At 34.8% G+C, this 14,474-nt stretch overlaps 1 long non-coding RNA gene across 1 annotated transcript in view; it reads left to right on the forward strand.

The window, feature by feature from the left end:
* LOC140597781 (uncharacterized) overlaps positions 1 to 14,474 on the forward strand; it is a 246,703-nt gene that overhangs the window by 178,370 nt on the left and 53,859 nt on the right. Inside the window, exon 3 of the long non-coding RNA XR_011999709.1 lies at positions 13,419 to 13,483. This is a non-coding gene — a long non-coding RNA (uncharacterized lncRNA). The remainder of the gene's footprint in view (positions 1 to 13,418; positions 13,484 to 14,474) is intronic.

Below are 14,474 nucleotides of genomic sequence, written 5' to 3' on the forward strand. Positions count from 1 at the left end.
ATCAAATATATTATAAAATATATACAATGCCAATATCTATTTGGGAAATAACATGAAATAATTATTTTCATTTCATGGAATTTTTTTTTTCTTTGACATTTCAAACAGTATCAGCTGTTAATTACTTTTTTTCTCTTTTCTTCCAGAAACCTACATTTTGGTTTTTCCTGCGGCACATCTTTCTACCTATTCTTCCTTTACATTTTATAAATGATCCTTTAACAACAGTGTTATTTTCTCTATTGTACTGACTACTCATTTTCTCACTACATGTGTGTATTTCCCCAGCCTTGTTTGAAATTCTTTTATTTTCTGATTATCTTGAGTATAGATGTTGGAGAAAAGTGGTGGTAAGTATGCATTTATTTCCAACTGTACAACTCAGAGGTACTTAAATCCCCATCAATGAGATATTCAGAAAAAAACATGTTCATAGGATTTTATTTAAAATGTGTGATTCACCAACAGTGCAAGAGGGTTCTACATTCCCCACATCCAGGCCAACACCTGTTGTTTCTTGTGTTGTTGATTTTAGCCATTCTGATAGGTGTGAAGTATTCTCTCATTGTAGTTTTGATTTGTATTTCCCTGATGATTAGTAATGTAGTGATGTTGAGCATCTTTTCATGGATTTGGAAAATGTCTATTCATGTCTTCTGCCCATTTTTAAATTGGATTATTCATTTTTGGGATGTTGAGTTTTATAAGTTCCTTACGTATTAGATACTAACTCTTCATTAGATATGTCATTTGCAAATATCTTTCTCCCATTCCATAAGTTGTCTTTTATGGTTGTTGATTGTTTCCTTCATTGTGCTAGAGCTTTTTATTTTGACATAGCCCCAGTTTATTTTTACTTTTGTTTCCCCTCCTTCAGGAGACATATCTAGAAAGAAGTTGCTATGGCTGATCAAAGATTTTACTACCTATATATGTATATATATATACACACACACATATACATATACATATGTATATATATATACACACATATACATATGTGTATATATATGTGGTGTGTGTGTGTGTGAAAACACATGCATATAATGGAATATTACTCAGCCATAAATAATAATGATATCTTGCCACTTGCAATGACATGAATGGAGCTAGAGAGTATAATGTTAAGCAAAATAAGTCAGAGAAAGACAAATGCCATATGATTTCACTCATATGTGGAATTTAAGAAACAAAACAAAACAGCAAAGGAAAATAAATAGGGAGGTAAACCAAGAAACAGACTCTTAACTATAGAGACAAACTGATAGTTACCAGAGGGGAGGTGGGGAGGGGTGAGTAAAACAAGTGATGGGAATTAAGGAGTGAACTTACTATGATGAGAACCAGGTGTTGTATGAAGTGTTGAATCACTATATTGTACACCTGAAACTAATATAAACTATATATAACTGACTATAATTTAAATAAAAACAATAAAAAATAAAATGTATGAATCATATGAGCATTTAATAATTAGATTTTTAAAAACTGCTTATTTCCTTTAGTGACTTTTCAGAATGTCTAGAGAGGAAAAGCAAATCTCTTTAGAAACTTCATATATGTTGATAATGTTTTCAAAGGTCCTTGGTGTAGGAATTTAAGAAAATTCAATACAATCTTATAAGGGTTTGTGCAGGTGGTGCAGCTGCTTAAGACAAATTACTACTGAGACTTTCCTTGCTGAACATTTCAGAAAATTGTAATAGAGTTGCTTACTACCATAGCAGTGTTGCTTCCAATTCAGTTGGCTATTCAGCCATCCTGGGGTGAATAGTGAGTAGTGAGTCTATTGAAATGACCCACTGGGGTCTAACCAGATATGTCATCAAAAATAGATGGTGATTGTTGTAGAAATTCTCTGAAAGAAGGGGACAGACAAAACTTGGATATCAAAGAGGGAGACTGAAGATACTTCATGTGGGAGGAAGTCTCTGAGTAAAGATACGGAGCTAGAAAAGGTATTGTATGAGCAGGGGGAGAAGCATTTAAAAGAAATATCCAATTGAAAGCAAATCTAATGCATGGCCATTTTGGAAATACAAGTCTCTGCATGTGATTTCTTATTTTAGACTGTGAGAAGGAGGCAGATACTCATGTAAGTCCCCATATCTGTAACTTGCAGTATTGTAACTTGCATTTATAATACTTAGGAAAGGGGAGTAGCATCAACTAATTATTAAAGGCAGAATTCTTCAGAGAGAATCATTTTTGTAATATCCGATGTTTAAATATCAAGCAGGGAAAAAGAAAAGGATTTCTCAAAGTTGGAAATTTTAAAACAATGCGTAACTTTAAAAAGCTCTTGTTTGACTGAGTCAGTCATTTCTTTTTGTATTAGAGTTTCCAGACTGGAAGAGAGTTGAGAGCAATTTTACATTTATTGAAGACTTCCATTTCACAGTGTTTCACAGATGAGTGTCTGTATTCTGCAGAGGCCATATTAGATCCATTTCCAAAACTCAGTAGACTCCCAACAACACAGATTTGTGCTACGGACCTATTAGAAAACTGCGACATCTATATCACACTCAGGACAACACTCAGAAACAAGCAGTACAGAATGCACTTCATGTAGGAAATGATGCAGAGCTAAGGTTTTCCTATCACATCTGATTTTCTAATCTTAGCTTAAAATGTTTAATGTTTCTATTCAGGTAAATAAGGATGAATAACCCAGTGAACTGGATGGGGCTCTGTTAAAAAATAATAATCAATCAATCAGATCTTTTTGGGGCAGGAATTAGTTTCTACAGCCCTTTTCCACTACACCCAAATGAAAAAAAGTCAAGTAGCTGAAAATAGACTGATGCAGAACCAGAGTAGGCACTGCCATCAAGATCACTAGGGAATGAAAAAAGACCACTCCACTTCTGAGAAGTATAGAGACTGCCACAAAAAATTTACAAGAAGTTAAAAAGAACAAAGGAAGTCTTAAGTAAAAGAACATTATTTAATGTAATGACCCTAAAGTCTTTTATGAGGGAAAGGTTTATCGTACTTATTAAGAGTTAAACACCTTTTGACTTCTATAACCCAAGATTCTATATGCAGGTTTTCATTGCAGTAAGTTGAACGATTGCAGGAGAGAGATTTCAGTAAAGTATTATGTAGGTAAACTGTGCCTAGAAGGGAGAATTAGAAAATAAAAAGCAAGAGGGGTATAATGTTTCTCAAGTCCCCCTGTGATGTCAATGGAATATGGCTATTGTGGAATGAACACAGAGGTGTCAGCAACATAAAGTTGAAAAGCCATGAGGCAATTGTCACTCCACTGGCACCACTGATTAAGTTTTAGAAGTTAGAAAAGAAAACCTTATAGAACTTCAGTAGAAGGGAGAAGTAGGGGCCTTGATTGGCTTAGTCAGCTAAGCAACTGACTCGATTTCATCTCAGGTCATGATCTAGGTTTCATGGGATCAAGTCCTTTGTTGGGCTCCATGCTCAGCAGGAGTCTGCTTGAGATTCTCTCTCTCCTCCTTCAGCCCCTATCCCTGCTTGTGCTCTCTCTATTAAATAAATAAATAAATCTTTTAAAAAAAAGGAAGTGAGAAGTAGACAGGGTTTGGAACAATATAAAGAATTTTAAAAGAATGATGTAAACAAGGAATTTTCACAGTAAGGCTGTGACTATCAAGTCTTTTCATCAGATGACATTTGCTAGACATCATGCTAGATTGAAAAAGAATTTAAAAAGGCACAAACAATTCTCAGGAGTTAAAATTCTAAGAAGAGTAAAGAAGAATTTGAAGATATGCACAATTAACTTAAAGTGCAATGCTTGAGGTCTGCAAAGTGAATAAGAGTTTCTTCTGTTAGAATAAGATATAAAATGGAAATTAGATCTAAGTTAAAGAGCATCTTAGAAGAGCACCTGGGTGGCTCAGTGGTTGATTCAGGTTATAATCCTAAAATCGAGTCTAGCATTAGGCTCCCCACACCTCCCCCTACATAAGCCTGCTTCTCCCTCTGCCTATGTTTTTGCCTCTCTCTGTGTGTCTCTCATGAATAAATAAAATAAAATAAAATAAAATAAAATAAAATAATAAAATAAAGAGCATCTTAGGAGGCAGAATTAGAAGCAGCTATGAGGACAGAAGGACGTGACAATGCTGGAAGGGGAAGGGGCAGAAGGGTATTGTATTTTTTACTTGGATCTGGAGATAGGAAGGAGAGGAGAGCTGTGGTTGGGCAATTACTTTTATAAAAATTTATTTGTTTGAGAGAGATTAAGCAAGTGGGAGGGGCAGAGAGAGAGAGAGAATCTCAAGCAGACTGCATCACCAAGGCACCACTGTGGTTGGGCTGTTATTAACAACATAAATGAATTTCTTATTTGCAGGCACATAATTAAGAAAGGGACTAATACAACACAATCTCTTGGAAATTTTTTTCTGCCTTAATAATATAAATGTTCTAAGTGAAATAATACTTGTAAAATATCAGGCCAAGTGAATATGGGTAAACTCAAATAGTGACCACAATAATGCAAGTTACAGATATGTGGACTTACATGAGTATCTGCCTCCTTCTCACAGTCTAAAATAAGAAATCACATGCAGAGACTTGTATTTCCAAAATGGCCATGCATTAGATTTGCTTTCAATTGGATATTTCTTTTAAATGCTTCTCCCCCTGCTCATACAATACCTTTGCTAGCTCCGTATCTTTACTCAGAGACTTCCTCCCACATGAAGTAACTTCAGTCTCCCTCTTTGATATCCAAGTTTTGTCTGTCCCCTTCTTTCAGAGAATTTCTACAACAATCACCATCTATTTTTGATGACATATCTGGTTGGACCCCAGTGGGTCATTTCAATAGACTCACTACTCACTGTTCACCCCAGAATGGCTGAATAACCAACTGAATTAGAAGCAACACTGCTATGGTAGTAAGCAACTCTATTACATTTTCTGAAAATGTAATTTCCAGTAAAGAAAGTCTCAGTAGTAATTTGTCTTAAGCAGCTGCACCACCTGCACAAACCTCAACAAGAGTGTATACAGCCCATGTAAATAAAGTTAATGAAGGGTTAGAATCAGGATTCCCAGTTAAAGTTGAGTTTTGACCATTGACTGGAGCACAGGTAAAGGATGAGGTTTTGGGGTCAGGTTTAAACAGTGAAGAAAGGAAAGAAGGCTGGTTCCTTTCTACTAACTGCACAGAGCCTACTGTTTCAATAAAGCTTATTTTAAGAGTCCTCAGTGCTGCTGTCTCAAAGACAGAACTTAGTAGAAAATACGTTTGAGGTCAAACAATTGATAATAGATTTTTACTGGACATCAAATTTGGCTGACATCCAGGAAACCAGTCTGAAATATATTTATAAAGATTGGTCACTTAATAAATACCTGATTTATAAATGGACCTATAATTTTCTCTATAACCTGGGTTTATTCTCTATTCAAATATGAGGTAGCCACAGTATAAGTGAAAAGACATGACTAATAGGAGACAAACAAAGTATCATGGAGTCCAAACTCCAATTTTGCTAGGACATATGAACTTAAATAAAAAATATTTTTCAACTAAAAGAAAAAAATGGAGTAATAATTCATAACTCATAGGTCTTTGGGGAGGGTCAAATGATTAAGACAGTGAAAGTGCTTTATAATCATAAGATATGTTATAAATATTTATAACTACTACTCTCCTAAACACCCTGGTTTATAAACTAGCTACTTTTCTAGTTCTATTTAAAAAGGTAGTTCTCATTCCTATTGCTCTATAATCACCCATTCCATCTCTCTTAACTTAGAATGCCACCTTGTGTTCCACTGTATAATCCAAACAACATTCCTGGCACTGATGATATGCCGTTAAGTAAGAAAGACAAGGTTCCAATTCCCATAGATTTATATTATAGATCTCTTATTGCCTTTGTAACATGAAGGAATATATTTAAATTTGCAATGAAATACCAGGTAGCTATTTTAGTCTGCTACTGAGGTCCATGTTTACAATTATATAATTAATATAAAGAAGAATTTAGGAAGTTCTAGATTCTGTTTATTTAGTCATCTGCATGCATACATTCACTCTATCAATCACTTCTTTTACTATTAATAGGCTTTAGTATTAATACTTATCTGAAATTCCTATCCAATTTCAAGAACTACTTTAGGTATCATCTCTGTTTCTTTAGAATTCCCATGAAAGGTAGTGTTGTTTCTAATGCATTAATCTTGGCTTTTAGGATGTGCCCAGAAACATGAAACTAAAAGGATGTTACGGGTTTACATGGAATAGAGAATCTGAGTTGAATCCTATGATTGAATCCTATGAGCTATATGAGCACAGTGAATTAATCTCTCTAGTCTCTGTTTTCTTGTCTGTAGATAATAGAATATTAATAGACCATATTGATTTTTCTCAGGTTTTAATAAAAATATCTTGTATGAAAGAATCTAGCATACTGTTTGGATCATTGCAAATGTTTAAAATTTTAGATCCTCCTTATCAATCATCTATGTTTCTCTATTAGGTCTTTCAAAATAATAACAGTCAAGTGATAAAAAATGTACACTGGCTTAATTTGAAAATCAAAAGTTGATGACTCTTTTATGTATTACAGGAGTGATTATCAAACTTTGGAATGTATAAATATAACCAGTAATTATTGCTAAAATGCAGACTGAGGTCCTAGGTCCAAATGGGGTGCTTTGGAGTAGGGTTCAGGATTATAAAGTATAAACAAGTACCTCCCTGCGATTTTTGTTATTGCTCATCTGCATATGATATTTTAGAAATACAGTTAAGGAGTAATTTCCAAGTTAGTCACTATGTCACTACATGAAGTATAAAACAACAGCTAACTGTCTGCAAGTTTCACACAATATGATTGTATACTGTTCCCCTGTAGAAAAACCTGGGCAAAGACAAGTCTAATAGATTCCTCACATACACACATATGCCATAATAAACCTAATAATGTTTTCATTTCACAGCCATATTCTCCATTGAGTAGCAGAGTTATCAAGGAATATTTGAGTTGATAATGGATGATTCTGTGGTCTATCAGTTGAATATTCTGAGAATATGGCATGTTTGAAAATGAATCAGCTTTGGGGAATAATCATGTTATTTTTATTTGGTGATCCAGCTTATATATTTTAATTCTAAAAGTAAAGTAATATTCTCCTCTTGGAAATTGAAACAAAGGAAGAATTAAAGGATACATGGCTTTATTACTCATTGCATCTTTTACCTACAGTGAGTGGCATTTTTTGCATGACTTTCCCTATTTTGAAGAAATAGTGAGGGAGCTATACTTTCAATTGTGTATACTTCCCAATAAAAATATATTGATAACCCAGTGTTATAGTCATCAGCTCTGTAGTAATGAACAAAACATAACTTCCTGATTTCCTGGAGCTTCCAGTCTAGAGGTACAAACCTGAAACCAATAATTATAAGCATCTATGAGTACCTCATAGGACTTCCATTTTTTCTGTGATCAAGTAACAAGGGAACATTATCAGTCTGATTCATTATAGAATGCAGAGTTATAAGCCAAGATTTAATTTCTCTTCATTAATGCAAATATATATTTCAGCACTGCCTCTGTGTCAGGTGCTGAGTGATGAAGATATGCAAAATCTGACCCCTATCCTTAAGGAATTCACTGTGTAGTGGTAAAAACCAACAATTAGAGCACAGTGTTATCAATGTCATGGTAGAGGCCCGTACATAACACAAATGTATGTCTTGTTTTTAAAACCCATAAGTGTTCTACCGTGCTTGAGTAGAAAACATAACACAGACTATTCTTTGGTGAATACTACACAAACAAAGACATTTGACCTCCTGTCTGTGACAGGAATATCAATAGCAGGATATTTTTCTTATTTGGAGCCAAATTCTCTTCTGTCTCAGGCTGCTGCAGGTCATGTTGATGTCGTTGTTGTCTGTTGTTGCTCTCCACATGGCCTTACCATGCAGTATTCCTTGCTGGTGTGGAAACAGCCCTCTTTTACACCTTAGAGTCACTGTCCATTGCATGCAGTACGCTTATGTCATCTGGCATGCCCTTATTATTACTTTTTCTTTTTTAGTGAAATGCACTCTCAAGCTTTCTTGAGTCCAAATCTCCAAGGACTAAGAGAGCACTTATGAACAGCAAGCAGTCTCAGAGACAGACTCCAAAATTACCTTCTGTCTTCAATGAATGGATCGAATCTCAGAGTCCAAGTCAATGCACTTGTTTTCCCTAGGTTTACTTTACTTACAGGGAATACCTTACTCTCTCTCTCTCTCTCTCTCTCTCTCAAAATAGGTGATTTTGCCATCTAGACATGCCAGATGTATTTGAATCCTCAGGTGAATAAGTTGAGATCTAGGCTTGGGTTTCTCCAAAGTGCCTGTCAACATGCCAATAAACTCATTCATCTTCCAGCAACCTGGTCAAACTATCCAGTCCAAATATTCATTATATGGGTTTTAAGGCACTGCTAACTGTTTCCCTCCCTCCCAAGAAAAATGAGGCCCATTTCAAATACAACTCATTTTTTCTAAGGGTATTTTCAACCAGATAATCTTTGTACTTTGAAAAACAAACAAAACTATAAAGAAATTCATGTAGGTTAGAGGAAACATATCTTAACAAGCAGTATGGCTTCAAATATGCCAAACATGGGGCAATGGCTGTAAAGATGGTGACAAAAGATAAACTTCTTTGTATTTTCCCTATAGAATGTGACTTTCATCTTTTCTGGACAGATTTCTTGATTTGCTTTTGCCAGTATGCAGATGTTCAGACTTGAAGAATCTGAATTTAAAATAAACAGTTACTTTTGTTTGCTATTGTAATTTTCATCAGAGAACAAATACATTTCACTTCAGGATGCCATCTTACGCTGAACTATCATGTCGCCTTGTGTTTATCACTCATAAAACATTTGTTATATCGCCCTTGCTTCTAGATCATGCTTTGTTGACCTGGCTTTTCCCATAGTGGCACATGGAGCGATAGTGATCAGAAAAGACAATTTAGGGTTGTCTATTAAAGAATATATCAGTTAAACCCAAGGGAAAAACTGAGTGAGACAGTGTAGTTGCTAGTTTAGGTGGAAAAGTGGCTCCCACGTGTTTAGGTGGAAAAGTGGTTCCCACGTGTTTAAGTGGAAAAGTGGTTCCCACATGTTTTCTCTGGGCCAGCAACATCAGCATCACTTAGGTAGGTACTTGTTACAAATGCAAATTTCCAACCCTTAACTCATACTTACTACTCTGGGGGTAGGGCCCAGGAATCTGATTTAATAAGCCCTCCGGGTGATTCTCATGCACACTAACATTTGAGAACAACTGAACAGAATCCAACAGAAGTCTTCTCTCAGCTCCTTTCCTGCCCTTTACAGCATCTTCAGTGCCTCCTTTATTCAGTATCTGTCATGATTTTTCATTAGACTGAACTTTAGTTTATCATCTTTATCATTATGCCTCATTAACATCTTATTATAATAACAATAGTCCCTCATCTACGGTTTTGCCTTCCATGATTTCAGTTACCTGTGGTCAGCCATAGTCCAGAAGTAGATGGTCCTCCTTCTGTCTTACAGTCAGGAGATCCATACTATCCTAACACTATATCACATGCCTATGTCATTCACCTCACTTCATCTCATCATATAGTCATTTTATGATATCACACCATCACAAGAAGAGGAGCAAATACAGTACAGAAAGATATTTTGATAGAGACCCACATTAACATATTTTTGTTACACTATGTTGTTATAATTGTTCTATTTTATTATTAGTTATTGTTTTAATTTCCTACTGTGCCTAATTTATAAATTAAGCTTTATTAGGTATGTATGTATAGAAAAACAAAAACAGTATATGTAGGATTCAGTACTATCCATAGTTCCAGGCATTGAGTAGGATCTTGAAATATATTCTCTGGGGATAAAGTAGGGGCTACTGCAGTAATATCACTAAGGGGTTTTATTTCTCCAGAGATAGAGGATTAACCTGTGCAGTCAGATCTCCTCTTAATACATTTCATTCAATCATCTGATAGATTCTGTGGGGCCCTGTTTCTATCTACTTATTGTGTGTGACAACACACCACCCTAATGATTTCTTCCTGTGTTTGGTATAGTTCTTATGTAAAAATAACAATTCGCTGTTTTGCAATTCTCTGCTTCTACCTTACACTATTTATGTAATGAGGCAGAAATATATATCTACCTTTATAGGTAAATAGTTAACAAGAGAAACAAAACACCATACTCCCCCAAATTTTAATGTTATGTATGTATGTATTTTTAAGTAGGCTCCATTGCCCAATGTGGGGGCTTCATGATCCTGAGATCTAGAGTTGCATGTTCTACTGACTAAGCCAGTTAGGTGCTCTCATGCGTCCCAAATTTTAAAAATTAGTAAACAAATAAAATTTATTATAAGTGTCTTTTTTAAAAAAAACAAGTTATTACATTTGGTGTCTGATTTTCTTTTTAAAGATTATTATACTTGTTCATTCCCATCATTACTTCTACTGTAACTATCTACCTTTGACACATATTTTAACTTATACTAACATTTTCCCTCAATATTGATGATTCTTCTCTAAGAGACTGACAACAAAGCTATAAATCCATCTACTGTAAATGAGACAGTATCTTTGACCATTTTAATACATTATTCATCTCATTGAGCTATTTATGAATTAAAGGGCATAATTTAATAGTATACTATTATTCATGATTTTAATATAATGTCTGTGTATTTGTATACATTCTTGATTTCATGCCACCTTTCTCTGATTTCACTATAAAATCACTAAAGACCACAGGATAAAAAATAATTGTAAAACACTGCCAAATTGCCAGTGGTATTGGAAGTCTGGTTTTCCTTTCAGCTGTATCCTTCATGAAAAGCTCTTCCTTTTGTGAATATTTCTCTGATACTTCAGCCATCAGGAACATAATCCTAGGGAGCAACCCCTCATTTGCTATTGTATCACCTCTTTTACCTCCCCAGGTAGTGTGAATGATGCCCTATTTTCCATCACAGATGGACAGCAGCTCCAGTGTAATTGTTATTAGGCAGGTTCTAGAGTGTACAACATGAATGAAAAGCACAATGCCTGCAATACAGCATTTGTGTGCTCTGAAGCAAATTACTTAACCTTGTAAAACCACAGAGTCCTTGCCTGCAGAATGAGAATAATCATAGCAACTACCTTACAAAGCTCTTGTGAACATTAACTAAGTGAATGTATACAACTCGTCTGGTGCATGGTAAGCACTCCATAACTGCTAGACGTGATTAACTTTCATATGGAAAATAAGTGTATCATTACACTGGAACCATTTATGTTTATTTTGGTGCCCTAAACAGAGAAGTTGTGGTAGTCATTTTCTAATATCTAATTATATATATCTAGTAATTGGATACCATAAATAGTCATTATCTGACACCATATGACTCATTTATCATTCCAGAAAATCTCTGGGCTCATTTGAACTTTCTGCCCTGGAAGGCATTCCATCTTGTAGTGTTGTACTTTGATAAATCTTAGATTCCTTTCTCCCATACTAGAAATGTTCTACTGGGCACATTTGGCTTGGGTGTCAAGGCTCATAATTCTATGATTAAGCTCTTCAAATATCTGTCTTCCTTCTAGTTTAGGATACAATTCAGTGGATGAGAAATGAGCAAGTGCCATCTTGGGGAAGCAAAGCTATGAAAAAAGGCAATTAACATTTTAAGTTGGGGTTTATCAGAAAATTGCCCACACACACCAAATAATTCCAAATAACCATGCATTATTTAAGGCTTCTATGATTTATCAGGGATTGTTTAATTTGAATAATTATTTAAAGAATATTACCATTTTATATTACCATATTTTGCAAGTAATATTCAACAGTGACCATACCATCTGGGTCTGAACTCTAAGACTTCAAATTTCACAACAGCCTATATTTCATTAGCTTGAATCTAAATACAATACACATATCACAAAAATCATGTTAGCCTTAACTCCTTCCTGTTTTACATTGGCTAAATTCATTTTATTACAGCCTGTCAAATTACACTTATTATTTTCTTTATGGGGTCACAATTAAGGAAACTTTTAATGAGACATATTAAATAAATGAAACTTGCCTCCTAAGAGATTTACTTCATTTTCAATGAGGTACCATATAGGGGTGAAGGAAGGAGGTAATAAGTAGGGACAAAAACAAGTGTGTTTTTATATTAGACTCCACTGAAAACCTTTACTTATAGCTTCTTTGATAATAAACTGTAATGAAATAAATAACACACTTTTAATAGCTCTTAAATTTAACAAGTGAATTTTTAGCATAAGAACATGAATTTGCAGTTCAATGCATGTAAATAACAGCCAACTAAGGTTGGTTTTCATTAATTCCTCTTGTACCTGAAATGAAACAATTAGTTATCTCCTCAAATTCTGATTGGTGCTTCATTGCTTAAAGACATAGATTTTGTTTGAAACTTATGCCAGAACAAAATGATAGTTAACAGGGAAAATGAACTGGTTTTATATGTATTATTTGATTTTTATGAATTCATCCATTCCACAAATATACCAGGAGGACTAGTAGATACCAGTTTCTAGTGTGCTAATTAACATCTTTTAGACCTATAGAATTTACAGAGTGCTAACCCACCTAATTTCATTTAATTCTCACAAAAACTGGAAGGTAAGGGTGGTTTAAAAAAATCAACCTATTGAAACACAATATTACATCAATTTTAAGTATACAATTCAGTGAGTTTTGACAAATTCATAGATCCATGTAACCACCACTAAAATTAAGATCTATAAATTTCCAACCCTTCAAAATTCCCTCGCAACCCTTTCCCTCTCACCTTTCCTCATCCCTTATCCAAGAAACTACTGATTTGCTTTCTGGCACTGTATATTACTTTGCCTTTTCTAGAATTTATGTAAGTTGAATAATGTAATTGTAAGTTTTTATATCTGGCTTCTTTGGTTCAGGGTATTTCTTAATTCCTTTACATTGTTGCATGTGTCAAAAACTACTATCATACCTGTACCACCAGTGGTTGGCTCATTTTATTCCTAAATAGTATTCCACTGTATGGATGTATCACAAATTATTTATCCATTCACCAATTAATTGACATTAAGATTGTTCCCATTTTGGGCTATTAGGAATAAAAATGATGCAAACATTCATGCATAAGCCTTTTTGTGGATATGTCCCTTTGGTTTTTGTTTTGTTTGGTTTTATAAACGCCTAGGAATGGGATTCCTGTGTTGCATAGTAAGTATGTGTAGAACAATTCATAAAGAACTAACAGTGTTTTACAAAGTGATTGAACCATTGTGCAGTCCCATAATTACAGATGAAATGTATGACATTTCAAGTTACTCTATACCCTTTCCAACACTTGGTATTGTTTTTCTTTTTAATTTTAGGTGAGGATCAATTTTTTTATTGCAATAAAGATATGAAGAAAATAATTGAAACCCACAGCAGCCAAGTGAGTCAAAGAATACTTAATTCTATGTTTTCTGATTCCATATCTTTACCTTTCCAGTAAATTATGCTGCTTCTTATTTTATCCATTTTTTCCTGACTATATTTGGAAATGTAGATATATCAAAATGTATGCTATGATAGATTTTTTTCCATTTCAAAGTAAAATTGAATAGCATTTAACACTATTTTAGCTACTTTCAAGCCCATGCTGAGATGTTTATACAATTGAGGCCTATAATATTAAGCCTGAATAAGCAGGCTTATTTTCCAGGTAGGTTATTTTGATCTGATGGACTTCCAAAAGTCTTTCGCTGTTTTTGTTATTGTTGAGCATTGTAAGGCCCTGGTAATAAACAGTATTGAATGTGACTTCTACAAATTAATTATACATGCCACAGTTTAAAGAAAAACTTTAGTACCCATCTTGTTTGAAGCTTATAGGCATTTTTAAGCAAAAAAGGGAAGAAACTGCACCTCTGCCTCAACCCTTTATCTTCAGAAACAGGTTCAGATTGTTGGCATGAAGTCAGGAAACAAAAGATTTGGCTTGACTTGGCTTCCTGACCCAATTCTGCGTGTGGCCATGTTATTTAACCTTCTCTTCTCTTTCCTGGCAAGTGTTCTGCTAGCCACTTGACATGTTTTCCTAGGTTGAGTTCCCTGGAAGCAGTGTGTCAGTTGAGAATTTCTTTGCATGATTTTTTAAGGGGATGCTCTCAGGGGAGCTGATAATCAGGTAAAGAACTCAGAAGAGGGAAAGTGGAAGAGACCACACAAATCTGGAATGCAAATTGAGCCTTCAGAGTCCATCTCACTTTAAGTCGAAAGAGCAGGTTTATTTTATCTTTTTCCTTGCCAAAGGAGTCACTCCCCACAGACATCTTGGGGCAGGATCCATGGCCTAATCCCAGGCACTTTCCACAGAGATGGCTTCAATTGTCCGAGGGCTGGTCTTATAGGTGAAGACATTTTCCAAAGCACTGGCAGCAACT

The sequence above is a fragment of the Vulpes vulpes genome, chromosome 2, assembly GCF_048418805.1.
Source record: "Vulpes vulpes isolate BD-2025 chromosome 2, VulVul3, whole genome shotgun sequence".
Classification (NCBI taxonomy): domain Eukaryota; kingdom Metazoa; phylum Chordata; class Mammalia; order Carnivora; family Canidae; genus Vulpes; species Vulpes vulpes.